This window comes from Lepidochelys kempii, chromosome 10 (genome assembly GCF_965140265.1).
Source record: "Lepidochelys kempii isolate rLepKem1 chromosome 10, rLepKem1.hap2, whole genome shotgun sequence".
In the NCBI taxonomy this organism is placed as follows: domain Eukaryota; kingdom Metazoa; phylum Chordata; order Testudines; family Cheloniidae; genus Lepidochelys; species Lepidochelys kempii.
The window spans coordinates 52,221,976-52,245,018 of NC_133265.1; the positions used below are offsets into that span (position 1 = coordinate 52,221,976).

General features: G+C 42.7%; 1 long non-coding RNA gene across 1 annotated transcript; it reads left to right on the forward strand.

Moving 5' to 3' along the window:
• The first annotated feature begins 2,760 nt into the window (after positions 1–2,760).
• On the forward strand, positions 2,761–22,698 carry LOC140917940 (uncharacterized). Its single transcript, XR_012161042.1, has 3 exons — positions 2,761–3,011; positions 3,581–3,686; positions 22,562–22,698. It is a non-coding gene; the product is annotated as an uncharacterized lncRNA (long non-coding RNA).
• The last annotated feature ends 345 nt before the right edge of the window (positions 22,699–23,043 follow it).

Here is a 23,043-nt window from a genome sequence, read left to right on the forward strand (position 1 = left end):
ATTTCACGGGCACAAAAGTTAGCTGAGCACCTCACTTCCATTGACAATGTATCTAGGGTTTCAACAGGCTCATACTCGGGGCAGCATAGCCACTTGTGCTGCCCATTGCAGCTACACTTCTATTTTTAGCACACTAGCTCAGTTAGAGCTAGTGGGGGTATGGCTACCTAAGCTGGAAATGAAATCCCTAGCTCCAGTGTAGACACAACCTATGGGAGGTAGTAGGTACCTTACTACTATTTATGCCTTTGAAAATCTCCCATTTAGGACTTACTTTAGGCTTCCATATTTGGAAATGTTGGCTACAATTCTCATCAAGGCAAACATTGCGCATGGTTGAAATATATTGCTAGCAACAACAGTTACACATTAAAAGATTTGGGGATGTTGCAATTTTACAGTGTTAAAACCAAATGTTAGCTGGTAGGAACGGATGACATTAGGGCAGCGGTGGAAGTTTTACAGACTTACAGGGTTTTTTTGTTTTGTTTTGTTTTAAAGAGTTGCCATTTCCAAGTGGTTTTGCATTAGGATTTGGTACACATTGCTTGGGGCTATTTTGGAAATCCACAATCTGCAGCACTGATGTGTAATTTAACCACTGTGTTCCTGTGTAAATCTACTGTATGGTAAAATAAGATACTCCTTTATTTGTTTTACACTTCCATTGAGTGCCTGGTACAGATGAGATCAAAGATGCAAGTTAGTCTAAAAAAACAGTAATAATAGGTGATTTATTCTAGCTGCATATTCTAGTCAAATGTCACAATGAAGCAAGGTTTAGAGCAGCCGTTCTCAAACTGTGGGTTGACACTCCATTTTAATGGGGTTGCCAGGGCTGGCGTTAGACTTACTGGTGCCCAGGGCCAAAGCTGAAGCCTGAGCCCCACTGCCCAAAGGCTTCAGCCTTGGGTGGCAGGGCTCAGGTTACAGGCCCCCCATCTGGGGCTGAAGACCTTGGGCTTTGGCTTTGCCCCCTTTCCCCCAATCTGGGCAGGCTCAGGCTTTGGTCCCCCATTGTGGGGTCATGTAGTAATTTTTGTTGTCAGAAGGGGGTCACGGTGCAACGAAGTTTGAGAACCCCTTGACATCTTAAATATCTTATTGCGGTTAATTTTAGAGCACAAAATACTACAGTCTACTTCTGACTTGTCTAAGTAATATACAGGAGTTGGTTCAAAAAGTAATGTTTAGAGCTGGTCCCAAATTTTTTGACAGTAGAATTTTCTGTAGGAAAATGCAGTTTATTTAAAACCTAAATGTTTTGTGAGAACAGGTTCAATTGTTATGAAAATTTTGATGGAAACAAGTTGAAATGTTTTGTTTTGATAAAATAAAATGCTGTGTCATTTCATTTTGGCTGTTACATTGAAATATTCATTTTAATACACTTCTGTTTAATTTAATATAGCCATTGAAATGACACGTTTTGACATTATTGAAACAAAACGAAATGGTGCAACATTATTTTTATGAAACGTTTAAAAAGTTCTAAAAAACTAACTGTAACCATTCAGGAAAATGACCTGGGTTCATTGGGGGCAGCTCAATTAAAACGTCTGCTCAATGTGACATACTAGGCAAAAGAGTAAATGTTTGGATGGGAGAGCAAATACTGAAAATATTATAGTGCCATTATAAAACCAAAGGTATGTCCTCACCGGGACCTGTGCGTTCAGCTCAAGTGCTATAGCAAAGAGCAGAATTAGAGGAGGTTCAGAGATGGGGGATGGAAACAATTAGAGGAATGGAAAGATGGCCATATGACTGGAGAGAGAGTGAGCAGATTGGAACTGTTTATATTAGAAAGGAGACTAGTAAGAGGGGATACAGTTAAGGTATATAATGAACAGTGTAGATAAGGTAAATTGGGCGTTTCTAAATACCCTCTCTCATATGACAAGGAAAATGAGACATCACAGTGAAATGCAAGGTAGCAAATTTAAAACTGATCAAAAGAAATGCTTTTACACAACACAATTAACCTGCAGAACTGATTGCCACCAGGTATCATTCAGGCCAAGGCATTAGTAGGTTTCTAATTAGGATTGAATATTTATGCAAATAATGAGAACATCCACTGCAGCATTAGATAGGACACTTTTTTTTAAAAGGCAGGATACAAACTCTCATGCCTCAAGGTATAAGTCAGGCACCAGGAAGAAACCTAACCTGCGGGCAAGTATCAGAGGGGTAGCCATGTTAGTCTGTATCCACAAAAATAACAAGGAGTCCGGTGGCACCCTAAAGACTAACAGATTTATTTGAGCATAAGCTTTCATGGGTAAAAATCTCACTTCTTCAGGTGCATGGAAGGCAAGTTATTCCAGAATTGCACAATACAGATTTTCCTATGCCTTCCAATGAAACTGCTGGAACTGGCCATCAGAGCCAGAATCCTGGACTAGACAAATCAGTGCTCTCAGCTGGTATGGCATTTCCTGTATTTAGCATTTGCCTTCACATGTGGGTATTTTGCTTTGCAAATTTCCTATCTGTTACAGACACAGTCAAAGCTTCCTGTGTTTATGGAATGTCTGCAGAAACCACTGGCTTTCTGGGCGGGGGAAACTGACCACAAGTGCTGAATGTTCATATATTGTCTCAAAATTCATCTGATACTTGAAAGCAGCCTTTAGGAACTGGAGTTCCCCTCTTCCTTCTCCACTCCACCCCAAAGTGTATTGACTTAAATGTTTGGTTTTATATGGAAGATTTAATCAATTCTGTTTTTAAGAGAAAGAGAAAGAAACTGCTTCCAGTAGCAAGATACTTGGTTGTGTCAGCCTTGAACTTTGTGAACTGTTCCCTTCCTGCTTGAATCTCAGGCTGGCATCCCTCCCCTGCTGCATGAACACATGAAAATGCTCAACATTTTTTGTGGGGGAAGCACATTAAAAAACTACCGCCAAAATAATTCAACTAACTCCGTCTGCAGTCCTATGAAAGGAAACCACCCCCCTGGATCAACAGGGACAAGGGGATGAATCACGTTTGCCTTATTATCCCAGGTAACCCTACTGTCCCAGATTCTCTCCTCCTGTTCTTGCCCTAATTGGCCAACTGAGAATTCACCTTCCTAGCGTAGGGGAGTTCTTAGAGAAGGAGTAAAGTGGCATAGCCTGGTCCGACACCAAATATCTCTGTACACACAGTGATAAGGGACAGGAATCAGGGGGATGCACCTGTAGTACACCAATTCCCAACTAGCAAGTGGTCCCATGCAGACTATAGAGAAGCTTCTAAGCGGCTTTACCTGATGTCAGTGCGCTGGGCCAGTGCAAATGTCCAATGAGAATCAGAGAGTCATCACCCGCGCCCGGAACTCCTCAACCCCACTCTCCTGTTCTGAGAGGCTTGGTAACAGTGAGATTCTGGGCCAGGGAGCTGGCACCGCTTGCGTGGGTGAGGTGAGCAGGACTTGACCCAGAGTCAGGAATGTCCCTTACGCTGGCCATTATTTAGTGCAGTATGGTAATGAAGGACTCCAGGATCTTTTCGGAAGCGTGCTCACAAACCAATGGAATTGGCTTAAAAAAATACCCCTTGTGTTTAGCAATAAAAATGGTAACATTTACAGTCCCCAGAGGCTTCCTTCCTTCCATGGGAACAGAAGAACTGTGAGAAAGAGAAGCCTGTGACACTCTTTTCGAGAAGAAAAGCCCTGGTTTGGAGCACTGATCAAGGTATGTTTCAACGTGTTTAAAATCTGTTGTAAATAAATCCAGGTTTGTGGAACTTTAACAGTTGAGGGTTTTGGGGACTTTTACAGACAGATGTAGGCTGCGATTCCTGTGACCTAGCAGGGCAAACTTAATTGTTGTAAATCAGGTTTAAACCGATGAATGAATGTCCACACACAAGATAGCTAAATCGGTTTAACATCACACCCTTGGTTAAACTGTTGCTACTTCTGTGTTTAGATCAAGCACTGCATGAGCCCAGTGTTCCAGGGAAGTGGTCACCATCCCAACACGCTCCCCCACTGCAAGAGTGAAAGGGGAGTGAAGGAGCAATGTTGGCAGCCAGTTTAATAGAAAATAAAGGAGGAGTGAAAACGGGCAGGTGGCTGGCTTTAAAAGCTTGGCATTGCTAGTGCACTTCTATCTTGGGTACTAAAACAGCCCCCATTACCATAGTTTAAGAGCATCTCACAGCCTTGATGTATTTAGTCTCACAACATCCAGGTGCAGTAGGACAGTGCTAACAGCCCCATTTTACAGATAAGATACTGAGGCAGAGGAAGCCTAAGTGACTTGCTCAAGGGCATGCAGTAAGACTAAGGTGGAGTTGAACCCAGGTCTCTCAAGTCCTCTACACATGCCTCAATCACTGGACCATCCTTCCTCTTGATCACTGCTCTGTCATTCCTCTTCTTGCTTTCACTACTCCCTTACCCATGTGACAGCTGCAGGAATATTGTTTGATTTTTGGCCAAGAATTTCTACTTCCCTCCCCCAATATCAGCTCCTCCATTTCAGCTCCTTGTCATCTCCATTCCATTTCCCACCTACTGCTATTACTGATTGTCCTTTGCCACTGGTAGCTATGGTAGGAGTGCTAGAGTGGACAATGCCCCTGCTCTGAGTAGGTTAGACAATACAATGGTAAAAACGCTGGCAGCCAAGTCAGTCCGAGCTACACTAGCGCTCCCACCATTGGCACCACTGAGAGTAGAATGGATGGGAGCGATTGTGAGAATTATTTTTAGCTGTAAAGCTTGGTGTGTGCAAGGCCTAAGAAACAAACTAGCTTACAGTGGTGCTGTAAGTGAACTAGAAATGCAATTGCTGGTATGTGGAAGAGGGTTATATTGCATTGATCTACAAAGGGGGATGGGGGCTGTTTTGGTCAGGACACTCCTGCTGAAACCTTTTAATAATGTTGTAAAGGCACGTGTAGGAGGCAAAAGACTCTCACTGAAAAAAATCTCTTCTATTAGGTAGGCGTAAAAGCAACTTTATTAATAAGGGGAAAAATCAACCCCCTTGGTTTCCAAGTTATTACTTTTTAAAAGGGTATTTTTACTGGCGTCTTTAAATTTTTTCCTTTGGAGTCCAATTATGGTGCCATCTGCTCCTACAGTATATTTGTGAGCTGTGGTTTCCTTTAAAAAGCCACATACACGTATGTATGTACATATGTTAATGTAGTTCCCTATCTCCCCCAGCAAGATCAGACTGTGAGATATTTCCAGAAGTCCCCTGCCCTATCATGCCTGGCTCATTTCTCTGCCACTAGCATTTGCCAGTTCCGGTCAGTCAATAGATACTTAACAGTAGATTACACTGTTGCCACTGTTACAATAATAAAAGAAGGAGGGGAGGAGAAAGGTCACTCTGTGGAGTATTGCCCTTAGTTCCCATGAGATGCAAGGGCCTCTACTGATCCACATTGTTCTAGGGCCTGATCCTAGCTAAAATACCACATGCAAGTAGCTCTTAACTCCTGCAAAGTGAGAGTCCATGGAACAACTCACAGTAGTAAGGATTGCTGTACTCTGCCACTTGTGCATTAGAAATTACAAAGCGGCAGCTTAGTGGAAGACATATTCTTGTATTATGGAGGCGTATTCCTGTTTGATGTCCATTTTTTTGAGATGCTGTACGCTGGCTTTTAAACAAGGGCTCCATACATTAATTGTTCAACTACAGAAGTTAAGCTGAGCCTATCATTACATCCAGGGCCGGCTCCAGCTTTTTTGCTGCCCCAAGCGGCAAGGGAGGGGGAAAGCCTGGTTGAGCTGCTGCCGAAGTGCCGCTGAAGAGGAAGAGAAGGACTGCAGGGCCCGCTGCCGAACTGCCGCCGAAGACCTGGACGTACAGCCCCGATGACAGACAGAGTGCTGCCCCTTTCTATTGGCCGCCCCAGGCACCTACTTCCTTCTCTGGTGCCTGGAACTGGCCCTGATTACATCATGTATTGACTGAGAGCAGAAAATGATCCATCTGTATCCAGAACATTTCCCATGAAAAGTTAAAACAAACAAACAAAAAATCAATACAGACTCACCACCTCTGGATAATAGTCCCTTCAAGTGTCATTGATTTACTTTCTTCATTGAACAATGACTTTCAATAGTAAATATTTGCCTGTTTCTGATTACCTAAACAGAACAATTAAGAATTGTATTGTGAACAGGGGGACAGAGAGACTCCATGAAGTCTGCTGGAAGCTTTGCTGTGGCTAATCTATGTTACCTGCAGGGTGCTCAGATACTATGATGACAGGCAGCAGCATAAAACTCTAATACAGATCCCACAGGTTTATTTTAAAATAGCAACTTGTATCCCTTTTATATAACTCCTTCGAGCCACTGTTCCTGTCACACTCTTATTCAGGGCATTCTAGAAAGAATCAGAATAAATAATGACAGGTTTCAGAGTAGCAGCTGTGTTATTCTGTATCCGCAAAAAGAAAAGGAATATTTGTGGCACCTTAGAGACTAACAAATTTATTTGAGCATAAGCTTTCGTGACCTACAGTTCACTTATAGATCTTCACACTGTTTTCTCTTTTGGGAAGGCTGCACAGATGGATGATGACTTGAGGTGTTCAAACAACAAACTGATACAATCAGCAATTATAGGAAAGATAGTAACAGAACTAGGAGCCAGTTATAGAAGAAATTCAAGGTGATAAATTTTTGAGACTTTAATAAGATTATCCCCAGAGAAAGACAAGTCTTGCAGATGAGATTATCCACAATCAGATTATCCCATGATGAGTTCCTACTGTGACAAACCAGTTCTGTAAAATGACTAACAACGGAAGGAGGGGAAGGATTACCAGCATCTGGGAGCTGGGATGGTGCAGTTGAATTTCTCTTTCCAATTTACAGATGTTTCCTTTTAGCTGCATTAGGGATGGAACCCAGTGATATAATTAGATTCTTCAAGCATTAGTGGGATTTGTTGCCAAACAAATAATCGCTAGTAATCAACACCATGGACAATATGAGAAGTGGAATTGTGATGCCACAATGTGCGAAAGGGCTAACAAGAACATTCATTTCATCACCATTTTCAAGGCTTTTGTAGGGCAAGATTCTGCTCTTGGTTGCCTATCTCTCTCTCAGATATTTCTAGGGTGGATCACTGTTGTATCCACGTGCTGCCATAATCACTGAATGTAGCAAACTTTCAGCAAGAAAAATTAGTTTGGAATATTCAATATTGTTGTACAGAGACCCATAGATATACCATATTGTAAGTAAAGACAGTCCCCACTCTCAAAGTCTACACTGTCCATGACGTGACATGCTGCTGGAGCAGGTAATAGTTAAGATAGATAGAAGGAAAACACAGTGGAGATCTGCAATGTAGTGCACTATGGATCAGAAAGATTTTGCCTGGAGTCTGAAAGCACTTTGAGATCCTCAGGGATAAAAGTCCCTGCATAAAATATAAGATATTGTTGTTTAAAATAGCAGCCATGGGAACTGCATTAAAAGTTAGAACCCAACTATCAAAATACATATGGTTTGAGCCATAGGGACTTAGAGTGACACTTAGGCTATATCTACACTGCATACCTTACAGCGGCACAACATAGCCACTCTTTGCCAGTCCCCAAAACCACCCCCCAATGAGGGGCAGTAGCTTTATTGGCAGGAGAGGCTACACTGTCCACACCAGTGCTTTTTGTCATTAAAACTTTTGTTGGTTTGGTTTTTCCCCCACACACACTTGACTGACAAAAGTTTTAATGACAAAAGTGAAGTGTAGACATAGCCTTGGAATCAAACCAGTTGATAATATAAGAGAGAGAGAGAGAGGTGAGTTGCTAGAAGCGTACCCACAGGCAATATTGAAGGAACACAACAAGAGCCTGTACTCAGAGGTAGTCACACCGAGAATTTCCTTCTTCTTGTTAAGCTACTGAGAAAATAAACAAAAGGTTGATCTTATTTTTTAAAAGCTGGTTTTGAGCAGATTAAGTAAAATGACTTCTGTTCAGGTAGTTATGGTTAATGTTTACTTAATATTCTCACTGGGAAAAGTTTAAACAGTTCTTCTTGAAGGACTTGGCAACAGAAGGATCTTTTATTTTATTAAAATAATACTAATCAAAACTCAGTATACGAAGTTATTAGGCCTGCTGGCACTGTAATCAAGTCTGAGTATCGATATAGCTCCCCCAAATAGAGGGTCTCTCAGAACATGCAGGAAACAGGCAATGAACATTTGTATCTGTTGTCATAATTGGGCCTACAAATTTACATTGTGAACTCAACTGTAAAAAGTAAATGAAGGTTTTTAAAATGTCACAATAACCTGCAACAACAAACGTTAATAAGAAAAGGTATGAAATGGAGATAGAAAGACTATATTAGTCCAAACAAAAAGGCCTATTAATATAATTCAAGGCCTGTTTTAAGATCATGCCTGGTCAACAAAAAAAGTGGAACCAAAAATCAGTAAATCAAAAACTAGGAAAAAATGAATCCGAAACTAGGCCTAACTGATGAACAAAATTATGAGGGGATGGGCTATTTTGCCCACCACTCCCTTTGTGGGTCCTTAAAGAAAGAGGCTTTGGGGAGAAAATTTGAATACTGGATAAAGCTTCACCAACATGATGGCCACCCTCACCATCTCCTGGGACTCCAGGCCTTCATCATCCTGATCCTGAGAGACGTCCTAACCAGACCAGGCCAGAGATTGGGATCCAGACGATATTGCCACCTCTAGCTTGATCCCAAATGCCACCTGGGATGAAACAGGATTTGACTTTAACAGCAGCAGCAGCAACAGTTACAGCCCATCTCAACTAACTTCTTCTTTTCCCCAGAAGGACAGTTATTACCATTTCTATGCCACCTAAGAGACCGTCAGCCAAGGGTGGGGAGAGTGGGGTTCCTTCTAAAAACTCTCTCCAGGTAAAGGCATGTTGTTAAAATGAAAGCCTCACTTAATATTTTACATTTCAAATGCTTTAACTGTTTTTCCTTCTTTTTCTTTATTTTCAATAAAAGGTTAAAAGTATTTTAAATGTGTGTTTGCCATGGTACTAAGCAAGTTATGGTCTCCATACACCAAACACTGGACCTTGGCTAACACTGCCTAATGTTAGACAGTGAGTGAGTTATGGTAACAACTTTGGCCCATTTAGTCCACCTAAATTAATACAACAGGACTGCTGGGCACTGTAATCAAGTCTCAAAAGCAATATAGCCCACCAAATCAAAGGGTCTCTCAGTACTCGCTGGAAACAGGTACTGAACATTTATACTGAAGATAAAGCGTACAGGGAAGGCTGTATTTCCAAACCTCTTCCTGCAAAAAAGACTACATAAAGACAAATCTATCTATTTTAGGTACTTATATGCCCCCTATTACCATAGCATCTGAGCAATCTTTAATGTATTTTTCCTCACAACACTCCTGCAAGGTAGGGACTTGCTATTGTACCCATTTTACAGATGAGGAACTATTAGAAACGGTCATCCACTAAGAGAGGCTAAAGGTTACCCAGGAAGTGTGTAGCAAAGCAGGGATTTGAATCTAGGTCTGCTATGTCTTAGACCAGGCCCTAACCTACCTCTCCAAAGGAGTGGCTTTCTCACTCTCACTCTTTCTTGAGCAATTTCTTCCCCCAGGTAAAATACAACACGTGCTGGAGGACTTGTGCCAGGTTAGTATTCGCTCTGAATGATTATTCCAGTTTTTGCTGCTTTGCAGGCAGCCTTCCTCTTTCTCCAAATACTGTTGTCTAGATCAGTGGTCTCCAAAGTTTTTGGATCATGCACCCCCACGGTGCCGCTAAAGAAAGGAGAGGGGAAGACTTACCGCAGGCGTGCTGCCAAAGAAAGATGGCGGGAAGACTTGCCGCAGGTGTGCCGCTGAAGAAAGAAGAAGGGAAGACCTGTTGCAGGCGTGCCACCGGAGGGGAAGACCTGCTGCAGGCGCGCAGAACTGCCGCTGAAGAAAAAAAATGGCGGAGTGCTGTCCAGTGGTGCTCCTCCTGCCGCGCACCCCCTGGGATCCTCTGGCGCACCCCACTTTGGAAACCACTGGTCTAGAAGGCCTTGTGTGAGTTTTCACATAGGCAGGAAGAATGCAGAGAAAGGACCTCTGGGGCAAAACACTTAACAAATAAAATTCATATTATCTAAAAAGTAAGTGGTAGGAAAAAAATAAGAAAATAAATCTTAAACTTGCATTCACATCTCTGTGAATTACATATCTGCAGTCAATGCTGTAAAGCAGCAGCTCTCAGGGAGATGCCACAGCCAGATGGGGAAGATACATTTCCTCTGAGGCTCCTTCTGACTTTATGACTATCTGGAAATCAAAGCCGTTGATGCAGAGAGCCTATGAATTTTCCACACCAGGCAATAGGAATGACAGACATTCTTTTCATGGCTATACCCGGCAATGAACCTCTTTCACAGTGCTAAAGACAATCCCTTAATCCCCTTCACTCAGCGCCGACCTAAGGGAAGACAGGATCAAAACACACACTCTAGAGTGACCTCAGCTTGTTCCAGTAATGCCCAGTCAAGCGTCAGAAGTGTCGATCAACTTCCTATGTGCCGTTGCTCTCCTAAGGGATACATCTTATACCTGATAAACAACAAAGCCACTTCAGATATGTTTACCACAGGTACACAGAGACCATTGGTCAATTTTCTCATGAGATCTGTTATTTAACGTTAGACATGCATGCAAAAAAGAAGGCAGCTTAATTTACACAATCATGGATAAAGGCCAATTTTTTCAAACCAAGGAATTTAAAATGTTAGGCTTCTAAATCCATATTTAGGCAGCTATATTCTGCCCTTGTACAGGATCTAGCATCATGGGGTCTTGGTCCATACCTGGGCCTCCTGCACCCTACAACAAAGACACAAATAAATAATTATAATAAATCAAAGTGGCCTGATTTCTAGAAGGGCTGAGAAATCCCATTTAAGACAAAGGGAATGGGGAGGGCTCAGGACCTTTGAAAACCAGGCCATTTTTGAACCCTTATTTGAGGGAATTCGGCCCAAGCAATTTAGATAAAAAATGGTGGCTCTGAACAGAATGGGGCCTGAGAAAAGGAACACATAGATCCAATCCCCTGAACATTTGCAGGTGTTCATACTCTGAACCCAGATCTGACGCTTGTCAATGTCTCCTGTCTTAACAGCGGCCTGAATCACCACTAGAATTTGTGGTATTCAGAATACGGACATGGACCAAAATTCTGTGGCTTGATCCGATCCCTAGTTCCCAGGACAAATCTCAAATAATTAACTTTTGAAGAGAGAGGGGGGGCTGCTGAACTTCTTGCAGCTTGGCCACTTCCTGGAACATTTCCAGATTGCATGATTATTTTTAATGAGATACAACATTATTCTTATGCAGATATTGCCATGAACATACAGGACATGAAGTCAGGTAGGAAGATTAATGTGTCATATTCATGATGTGAATCTTCTCCCTTTCTCCTTTGCTTGGCTGGCTTCCTCCTCGCACCTTTCTGGAGTCTCCACAGTGCAGTACAGGCAGGCTGACCCCTCATATCAACCCCACACAGAGGAGTGGGCTCATGTGATATTATCTGCGTGATATTATCCCTCGAGCTTGAGGCCTCAAAGGAATCTCCCCTTTAGCTAGGCTCTGGTAGAGGTGGCAACCTCCTGTTTAACAGAGAACCCCAGCCATTATTTTCCTACGGCTCCACCCCCTGCTAACAGAGCACATTGAAAAGATGTGATCAAAAAAGCACTAAACAAGGGAAGTGCTATGTACCCCACAGCATCTACCCAGCATATCAAGGTAAGGCCTATGGGGAAGAGAGAGGAATCCCAATCACCAGAGGTGCATCTGCAAATTGAGATCCTGAGTTGGACACTTGGCCCTCCCATGTTTCAGAACTGCTTGGATTGGCTGATGAAACATGGACGCAGTTGTTCAGTGGCAGAGTAATGAAGAGAACCCAATGGGTTTGCAATCCTATTAAGTGGCTTTTATCAGCAGACAACACTTCCTTCCCTATTTGACAAATAATTTCCATTGACCAAAAAAACTCCAAAACTCCCAACTCTTTCTAACATTGTTACAGTTTGGGAATTTTACAGAGGGTGTTGAGGCAGAAATAACATTCATTCAGTCAATAAAAAAATAAAACATGTCTAACAAGTTATAAACTCTCGCACTTACATGTTCATCCCTTTCCAGGTAATCCGATAAGAGGTATTGCCACCTACCTCTTTGGGCTTGTTTTTATTTTTAAATCTTTGAAATCATAGAATATCAGGGTTGGAAGGGACCTCAGGGGGTCATCTAGTCCAACCCCCTGCTCAAAGCAGGACCAATCCCCAACTAAATCATCCCAGCCAGGGCTCTGTCAAGCCTGACCTTAAAAATATCTAAGGAAGGAGATTCCACCACCTCCCTAGGTAACGCATTCCAGTGTTTCACCACCCTCATAGTGAAAATTTTTTTCCTAATATCTAACCTAAACCTCCCCCACTGCAACTTGAGACCATTACTCCTTGTTCTGTCATCTGCTACCACTGAGAACAGTCTAGATCCATCCTCTTTGGAACCCCCTTTCAGGTAGTTGAAAGCAGCTATCAAATCCCCCCTCATTTTTCTCTTCCGCAGACTAAACAATCCCAGTTCCCTCAGCTTCTCCTCATAAGTCATGTGTTCCAGTCCCCTAATCATTTTTGTTGCCCTGACAGATTATCTAGAACACAAAGGGCAGAAGATTGTTTCACACTCAGAACATCCATGCTTTCCTCTTCCTGCCTAAGTTAAACATAATATTCCAAGTGGGAGGAGGGATTCGGACAGTTCTATGAATCTAATTAAAATTTCTCTAGTTTAAGTCCCAGCTTAATTCTGATTTCTTGAAGCTAAAAAGTTCAACCCTTCTCTTAGGAAGACTGCAAAGAAAACTGCTTGATTAATTACCCATTGATTAAATTTCTTTCCAATCTCAACCACAGCAAGATAATAGTAACAAACCCCCTCCTGCCGCACCCTGCACACCTCCTGCACCTCAACTCCCTGCCCTGAGCCCCCACTACACCCCACCCCCCTTCTGTAGCCCCTAAGGGCAGGGAGGGAGCAGAGTTGGGGTGGGGACTTCGGGGAAGGGGTTGGAATAGGGGGCAGGGAAGGGGTCTCATGGAAGGGGTGGAGTGTGGGTGGGGTTGGGGGCAGCGAGGCGGGGGTGTCAGTGATGCAGCCCTCGGGCCAATGCACTAGTTCTCATGTGGCCCTCGTGGTCATTTGAGTTTGAGACCCCTGCCCTAATGTCTCAAAAAAAAACGTGGCTTTGCATTTTAATTTAATTGCATGATATGCTCTTTTAGTTTTAAAGTATGGATTGTTGTATTATGCAATAAGAGCCAACTTGCATATTATCGATGTTGTAGAAATGTATAGAAAGCCTGCCATCGCTCGCAGCATGCATCCCCATTACTGCAGCGCCGCATTACCATTGGTCCTCCCCTCCGCCTCCGACTACTATGCTAGAAAATTCTTTGACCTATATAAGCAGCCGTGTCAGGCGTGCCCAGCGCAGTGTCTACAGTGTTTGTAATCTTTGTTGCGTGTACTCTACTGAAATAGCATAACAAGGCTGTGGCTTTACGTTTTAATTCAATTGGATGATACCCCTTTTAATTTTAAAATATGGATCGGTTCGTTATTAAGATAAGAAAAGGAGCAGACAAACTGAATTATAATGAATGTGCTGATGGTAGTGCAAATACCTTGGACTCCTCGGTTAAGAACTTACATGAAGATAATGCCACCACCAGTTCCAGTGCGTGCAATAAACTGAGTAATGACCAACAGAAACAGACTTTGTCTCTTAGTTCAGGTCAGTGTAGTTCCTCTTCAAAGCCATCAAACATTCCATCTGATGACCTGGTCTGTGATATTCCAAAAAATAGATTAGAACGCTGGTCTCGATTATCTAGAGGTCCTTACCAGCCTAGATTGAGCATGTTTCCTAAAAGTAAAATAGGGAATAAACAAAGAAGTTTTCAGTCCGATTGGTATGAAAAGTATAGGTGGTTAGAATATAGCCCATCAAAGGACGCAGCATTTTGCTTTTACTGCCATTTCTCCTCCTCTAATGATGCAGCAAACAAAGGTCACACTGATCCAGCATTTATTGATAAGGGATTCAGAAACTGGCATAGGGCTAACGAATGTTTTAAAAGCCACCAACTGTCAAAATCTCATGTGTTGAGCTGTTCTTCATGGTCAAGTTTTAATGAAGGGAAACCTATGGATGTATTGTTGGATGAGGGCAGGCTTATCTGTCTAAACGAGAAGAAGAACGGTGCCATAACCGAAGTGTAATGGATCGACCGATTGACATTGTTCTGTGTTTGTTTGGCGAAAGGTGGGAGACCATTCAGGGGTCACAATGAAAAAGCTGACAGTGTTGAGAGAGGTTTATTTCTAAATCTTGTCAGTATGCTCCAGAAATATGATCCCGTAATGGCAAAGCATGTGCAACAATCTCCTCGAAACGCTACCTGAGTAATCGCATCCAAAATGATTTAATTGTGGCCTTGCACAACGTTGTGCAACAAAAGATTGTGTCTTCACTCAATGGAAAAATGGTCTCCATAATTGCCGACAACACTACTGACTGTGGACACCATGAACAGATGTCCATTGTGGTGCGGTATTTTGACAATGAAAAACATAGTCCAGTTGAACATTTTGTGTCTGTTCAGAGACTATTAACAGTTGATGCTCAGGCTATTTTTCACCAGTTAAATGACGTCCTTGGCATTCTTAAAATTGACTGGTCATCGGTGATGTCGGTCTGTTTTGATGGCACATCTACTGTGTCTGGATGTACTGCGGAAGTTCAAACGAAATGTAAAGAAAGAAACAGTGAAATACTCTATGTTCACTGCTATGCGCATTGTTTGAACCTTGTCCTAGTAGATGCATGCACTGCAAGAAAACAAAACAAAACTGTCTTTGTTTTTTTGGTGTTATTCAGACTCTTTATGTCTTCATGGAGGGGAGTCCTGTGCGACATGCAGTAATGGAGAAGATTTCACAAGAAGTAGGATCCCAGTTGAAGACTTTGAAGTCACTATCAAACACAAGATGGGCACGCAGAGCAGAAGCAGTGGCTGCTGTAAAATAAAACTACTCCATGATTTTACAAGATTTACAAGAGATTATCGAAACAACTCACCTTGCTGATGCTAAAATAAAAGCCAGGGGCCTTATCGATGAACTAAATTCATTCAAGTTCATCTTTGCCCTTCACATGATGCACCCTATTCTCCAGATGGTGGTAAAAGTGAGTAAGGCTCTTCAAGCTCCAGATCTCAACTTACTTACTGCAATGGACAGAGGTGAAAAGCTTGTGTAACTCTTTGGCTGCGATGAGAAGTGACCCAGAATATTTTCAATTTATTTTCAATGACAGTGTGAAAATGTGTGTAGGGAATGACATATCGATTCCGCCAGTTAAGAAGAGAAAAACATCCACTCGTATTGATGACGCGTTTGAGTCCCAGCATCACTTTGATACAAAAGAGGAGCAGGAGAGAATAACTTCATTTTACTCACTCCTAGACTCAGTGTTTACCGGCATTGCCCAGCGATTTGAACAGGAGACTTGTAAAATGGTGGCTGCAATGGGAAAACTGCTGAGCTTAGACATTGGCAGGGACGATATGAGAATCACTGCCAACAAATTTAAAGTGTCCTTGGATGAGCTGGAAGCTGAAGTCGGATTGCGTCGGGGTCATGAAGGATCTGTTCCTAAAGGTAGCACTATGAACACCACCAGAGAGTGGCTTGATTGGCTAAAGGAATCGGATCGGTCTTCTATGTTCAATGCTTTGCAGTCTTACTTGTTACAAGCTGTTCATGTGAAAGAGCCTTTTCGAAACTAGCACATGTAAAAAACAAACTAACTAAGAAGTACAATGTACCAACAGCGCCTCGACTCACTCCCCATTTTGTACATTGTACAAGAATTGGCTTTGTCAGTTAATTACAATGATGTGATTGAGGAATTTAAGTCCATAACACCTGGTGAGCGACGTCTCATTCTCCAGGACAGGAAGACGAAGAAACCTTAATCTCTTTTGGTCAATTTGGGTTAGCTCGTTATCTGGTTAAAGATAAAGATCATGAAAATTGACTGTATCTTTGTATACGCCTGGTTATCACTACAGCAAAAATTTCGTATTTTGTGTCTCATTTTTTAAGTTTGTATTTTTTAAGTAAAGTTTAGTTGTTAATTTAAAAAAAATTAAGTTTAGTTAAGTTTTAGTTTCTTTAGCTTGTTTGATGAATAAAAATAATGTCCTTTATGATTGAGTATTCAATAAATGTTCACCTTTAAAAAATAAATTAAAAAAAAAATTCCCTGGGTGCACACCCTAATGAAATGTGCTGCGCATGCCTACACTCATCCAGGTCCTTCTTACATGCTGGGATGCCCCATAAATCACTTAGCCAGCTCCTGTGATGTCATGTTTGAAGCACTGCAGGACCAGGGGCCTCCCTGGCAGCACAATCCACACCAATACGAAAAATTGTGTGGTACCTCGTAGCTGTTGGAGGCTAAGTTTGGGGGTCATGGCATGAGGAAGGCTCAGACTTCTTGGTGGGAGGTTTCAGCTCTTGTTAGAGATGCTGGATGAGGGAAGCTGTCACCTCTGGCCCTTAACTTAGCCGTATGAAATTTTCTGCTTTATTCTAGGTTTCAGAGTAGCTGCCATGTTAGTCTGTATTCGCAAAAAGAAAAGGAGTACTTGTGGCAAATTAGAGACTAATAAATTTATTTGAGCATAAGCTTTCGTGAGCTCACGAAAGCTTATGCTCAAATAAATTTGTTAATCTCTAAGGTGCCACAAGTACTCCTTTTCTTTTTGCTTTATTCTAGTCTCCTGTGAGAGACATTTCACAGTAGGGCGTTTTCTAAGGGCTTTCTTTTAAAAAATAAATAGCAGGGATGGAATCATGCTTAGAATACTTTAGGAGAATATGTTGGAAATCACAGAGGGATTGGGAAACATGTGGGTTCAGGCTGAAAAGAACCACGCCATGAGCAGGCTGACTACCCACTTTCAGCTTTCACACCAAACAGACTTACCCTCATTGGTGGCTTTCACATGCAGAATGTAACAGAGCGAGTTAGAATGCAGCAGACAAGATACTGGCTAAGTCAAGGGCACATTGTGTCAGGAATCCTTTTGAACTCTTAATGGCAGCATGAAGGAACAATTGGAGTGAGGCCCAGCAGCCCTGTAAATCAATACAAATATTTATTTAAACCAAATGGCTAGCAAGAATATCAAGCTGCATGTGTAGCCTTTTCCAAAAAGAAATTAACAACATTTCAGGAGATGAGTGCAAACCCACATGAGAACAAAGCAATTCCTTCCACCAATCATTACAGGACAGGTGTCCAGGATTCACCTGACCTGAGACTGAAGTCCAGTAATAGATAGCACCCATTGTTATCAGACTTGATTATCATAAAACCCAGCAGATTGCATGATATCCCCAAAATGTTCCTGAGCAAAACATTCCTAAATATATTTTATAGTCATGGATGGCATTTGTTTAATGTGTGGAAGTCAAATCCTGAGGATTAATAGCCAAGACTGTGTGTTGCAGACTGGCATAGACATGTGTTACTTCAACAGGCACATATCCCATCTGGGTGAGAAGCAAAGCTTGGCTTGACTACTTCCCAAGGTGCTGCCTGCTTGCTGGAGTAATTGTATCCAGAACACTAATTTTCTGCGATGTGATAGCTCACTCTGATCTGCTTTTCCCTTTGCAGCTATAGCAGCAGATAGATACATAAATCTCTCTACTACGAGAAAAGGAAAGACTGAAAAGTGAAATTTGTTTCCTTCAAACGAATCCATCTTGCACTGCACAAATGCTGGTGTCAGTTTATTATATAACACACAGCTCTTTATCAAACAATTGCTCCCTTCCCATCAGTTATCCGGAGAGTTATATTTAATGCCTCTGAAGATAAAAAGGTCCATTAAAAATGTTATGAGTTTTTGGTAATTTTCAACCACAGTCTTGCACCTTATAGAAAAGTACTTCAGATCATGGGGCAGGGTAAATTTAACTCAAAGCAAGCCCTGGCAATGGGGGGTGGGGCTGGGGGGCGCAAGATGACACCCTTCCCTTTTTATTCTGGGCAGCAATTCAAACGTCTGTCCCAAAATACTGGGGAAACAATGGATCAAATTAATCCCTGGTGCAACTCTATTGAAGGTAAGAGAGCTACACCAGAGACAAATTTTATTGTCACTAGTGCCAAATGAATTCCAACTTGAACAATCTTAACTAAAGGACTTTGTAAAGCACCTAGAAAGAGCCACATAGAACAAGTACAAAGTATTCTGCCTGCATTTTGTCCTGGCTGTTGCAGGAGTTGCGGATTCTGGGATTTTCATGCATTTTGTTTCAATAAAATCCATATCCATTCAGACAGTTTCGAATGCGAGTAGGTGTCTGTGAGGGCAATACAGCTGAGGTAATTTCAGTGGGAGCTGCCAGACTGAAACTGGAGCTGCATGGGAGGTTACGGAACAACCAGTAACTCCTGATAAGTAGGACCTGTGGTTTGCTATGGGGAGTCATAGGTTCTTTGATTTCTTTCATTGAAAGCATACAAAGCTGGTTAAAGAGACATCTGCACGGTGCTGCTGCTCTCCAGCATTTTCAAGGGCTGTGTCACATTTACAAAGAAGAAATCCCATCCCTGCTCAGGATAATAATGCATAATTGGATGCATTTGTGGGGGTTTTAAAAATTTGTTTGTGTTTTTTGCCTTCCTCTATAACATGCAGTAATGGCTACTGTTGGAGACAAAAAAGCCGACTAGCTGGACCTTAGGTGTATTCTGGGGTGGAAATTCTTCTGTTCCTAAGAATTGGACTGCAGCTTTCAAAAGTCTACTCCCTTGTGAAAAATATGCTGGGTTTTGGCCTTTGGTGGGGCTGTCTGCAGTATTCTGAATGCTGTAATCAGTGAAGAAATACATGCTTAACCTCACTGCTTTGTTGCTTGCCTCAAGATATCATACAGACACCACAGTGGCCTGACACCACAACTTGGAATAATATGTACAGGAAATCTGTTTTTTTATATTCTTCCCCCCACTTTTCTCTGCCAGAGGGGAAGGGCTTGTCCATAGTAGAAAAAAGAATAGAACTGATTTGTATATTGTAAAGAGTGCTGGGTTATGGCCACCAAAATACTGAGCTGTCCAGAATATACTTGGATTCCATGCATTTTCCTCCCTCAAAACCTCTCCCTCTGGGAACCCACTTCTTGCTTCTGTTACACGGGTGCAACTCCCACTGATGCAATAGCAGCTGCACTTGTGCGAATGAGAGGAGAATTGGGCCTTTGGTTCCCGGGCTATATCTGGCCCAGAATAGATCCCAAGATCTTGGCTTAACATCCCTTGCTCTAAGATTTGTCATTAGATTAAACTTTTCACAAAACCTGCTTGACATATGGCCGGTTAAACCCACCTGCACTTTCCGTACTGGCTGGTTTGGGTGTTTTGTGCTTTGAATTCCAAGCAGCGAAACTCCCCTTGTGGTGGGGAGGGAGAGAGCTCATTAAACTGCCTTCTCAAAGGCCCTGTTCCTAGTTTTTAACACTTGGCAGTGATAGGCCATGTCTACAGTAGAAACACTTCTTTGGTCTATGAATAGTGGGACACTAGACTAGCAAAACACTACTAGCGTGGACACAGCCTATACCAGTGCTATTATCAGTATAGTTTATTTCACTCCCAAGCTGGGGTGCTGGAATGAGGGGGCCGGGGTCAGCATAACTATGTTGCTGAGGGGTGTGAAAAATCTACACCCGAGTGCTGTCGTTAAGCTGACCAAAGTACCTGTGTAGACAGCGCAACGTCAGCAGAAGAATTCTTCCATTGACCTAACTGCTGCCTCTTGGGGAGATGGACTAATGACACTGGTGGGAGAATCCCGCCCATCGATATAAATCATGTCTACACTGAAGCGCCACGGTGATGCAGCTGCAGCAGCCCAGTTGTGCTGCAATAGGGTACTAAGCATAGAAATGCCCTTAGTCTTTCATTAAAAACTTAGCTGAGAGTGCAGTGGAAGAAACGGTTGGCAGATTTCAGTGGTCTCTTGTCACAGGGACATGCAATGGATTGCTTCAGGCAGCATTTAACATATTACAGCCTCTGCTCCAGAAGCACATTCGTGGATATGACCCATGAAGTGACACCTGCAATACTCTTCACAGGGCTGTAACTCTAAGAGCAATAGACTATACGGGAAGATGAGAACCACTGTAAACCATGTGGGGTTTGTTTATGCAAATTTGCCTCATTTTTTACTCAAAAAACCTTAGACTCCTAGAAATGCAGGGCTTGCTGAGGCACTGCACTTCTCAGGACAGCGAATAATTGGTTTCCTGATTTCTGAAGCCCCACCTTGGCATCTGATCATTGAACTGCAGGGTGTGTGTGTATGGGGTGTTCTGATCCCTCCTGTGACCTTCTGTAAAAAGACTTGGGATGACAAACTTGTTTACTTTCAAACCTGCATCACTTATGCAATATCAGCTGAGGCTTAACCCAGGTCTTTGGTCTTTCAGAAATAAGAGTCATCTCTTGTCTTCCCGCACCCCCTGCCATTCTGGAGAAAGAGTTCCCATATTTCTATAATTTGTTAGTTCGGCACCGAGATTGTAGAGGACTAGAGCAGGGGTGGGCAAACTTTTGGCCTGAGGGCCACATCTGGGTATGGAAATTGTATGGCGGGCCATGAATGCTCATGAAATTGGGGTTGGGGTTCAGGAGCGGGTGAGACCTCTGGGGTGGGGCCAGAAAAGAGGAGTTCAAGGTGCAGGAGGGGGCTTTGGGAGGGGGCAGAGGGTTGGCGTGTGTGGGGGTGGTGGTGAGGGCTCCAGCTGGGAGTACAGGTTCTGGGGTGGGTCTGGGGATGAGGGGTTTGGGCTGCAAGAGGGTGCTCTGGGCTGGGACTGAGGGGTTCGAAGGACCGGAGAGGGATCAGGGCTGGGACAAGGGGTTGGGGCATGGGAGGGGGTCAGGGGTGCAGGCTCTGGGCAGCGCTTACTGGAAGCAGCGGCATGTCCCCCCTCTGGCTCCGACACAGCCAGGCAGCTCTGCGCACTGCCCTGTCCGCAGGCACTGCCCCTGCAGCTCCCATTGGCTGGGAACTGCAGCCAATGGAAGCTGCAGGGATGGTGCCTGCAGATGGGGCAGTGCGCAGAGCCCCCTGGCTGCCCCTAAACATAGGAGCCTGAGGGGGGACATGCCACTGCTTCCAAGAGCTGCAGTGTGTAGCGTGGCCCCCGCCCTCACTCCCTGGATGGAGCGCGGGAGCGGAAAAAGCCCCAGACCCTGCTCCCCAGCGGTAGCTCGAGGGCTGGATTAAATCGGCTGGCTGGCCAGATGTGGCCAGCAGGCCATAGTTTGCCCACCCTTGGACTAGAGGGGCGTCATCTTCTTTGCTTTGTACAGTTGTTGCTTCAAAAAAAACCCAACAACAAACAAACAAAAACAAATAAGAAAGTAAAAGAACAGGCTTGAAACATTTCACAAACACATCCTGTAACTAAAGATTAGGTAGAATATTTAGCCTGCCTGACTTTTTTTGAATCCAGTTCTGTAAGTGTCTCTGGCCTGGAAAAAGCATGCAAGCATATCATCAGCACTGAAAGACCTAAAAAACTAGGATCCTGGCCACACTAGGATAACCACCATGCTAGCTTGAGTTGTATTTTAAGATAGCCAATTGTCAAAGCAGAAACTCTGCAAGAACAAGGCTGACATTATTCTGTCATATGGCTCTGCTTGATAATCTTTTTAGAATATGTGTGTGGCCAGCCAGTTTAAGATGGTTTTACTGTCCAGTGTGGAAGGGGATATTTTTTTAAATGGGCTAGCAGAATATTTGCTATAGTCCACTGCAGAGACAGGGTTCTAAAATGGTCTCAGAACAATTTTAAAATGATCTTTAATTATCTGTATTTTGTTAGCACCCAGAAACCCCAATTATGGTTCAGAGCCCCATTATACTAGGCATTTGACATGCATGTGATGAAGACAATTTGAAGTGCATGGGAGATATCTGCATTATTTTTATGAATATTATGTGCACCTGTGTGACACATAGCTAGAAAGAGTTAAACATCCTGCAAAATAAATAACCCTCAAAAGACACATGGGGAGATAATGTTTGTGTTTTTGTGTATTTACACATGTATGAGTAGCGGTCAACAATGTAATCAATGGTCCCTGTCTATGCCGTATTCTGATAATTCAGAGGTCAAAAGAAGATCCTATCATTTAAATGAATTGTAAACATGGAATATCTTGATATTCATCTCTCTTTGAAATGTACTGTGAATGGTGCAGGAGCAAGCAAATGGCCTTATATTAATTGATATAGCTAAGTCCCGGTGAGGGACCTCCTTCAAAGTCATCCTAGTTATCTTTTGTCCCCCAAGGAAATCCCAACTTGTCAAAGAGGATATGAAATTGTATAAAAGATCCTTGGGTCCTGATTCTGTCATTTCAGATTTGCTTAGACTTCATCAGTGGAAGTTTGAGTCGCAAGACTGAGGTCCCCGTTATGCTGGTTTGCTCTGATTATGAGATTTGGACATTGGACAATGACCTATGAACTGAATTCTAAAGGAACTCATTGCAACTACAAAGCTCACCATCTCTGCTAGGAATCTGCATCTCAATGAATCGAACTCATATCTGTATGTGTATTGATCTTTTAACCATACTCTCTCTCTTTTGTTTTTTAATAAATTTTAATTTAGTTAATAAGAATTGGCTGTAGCGTGTATTTGGGTAAGATCCGAAACATTCACTAACCTGGGAGGTAATGTGTCCGGTCCTTTGGGATTGGTAGAACCTTTTCTTTTATATGATGAAATAAGATTTACAGAAATTTTCATCATATTTGACATGGGTACCTGGATGGAGGCCTGAGGCTGTATCAGTTTAAGGGAACTGTGTTGTTTGGACTTCTGAGTAACCAGTAATAAA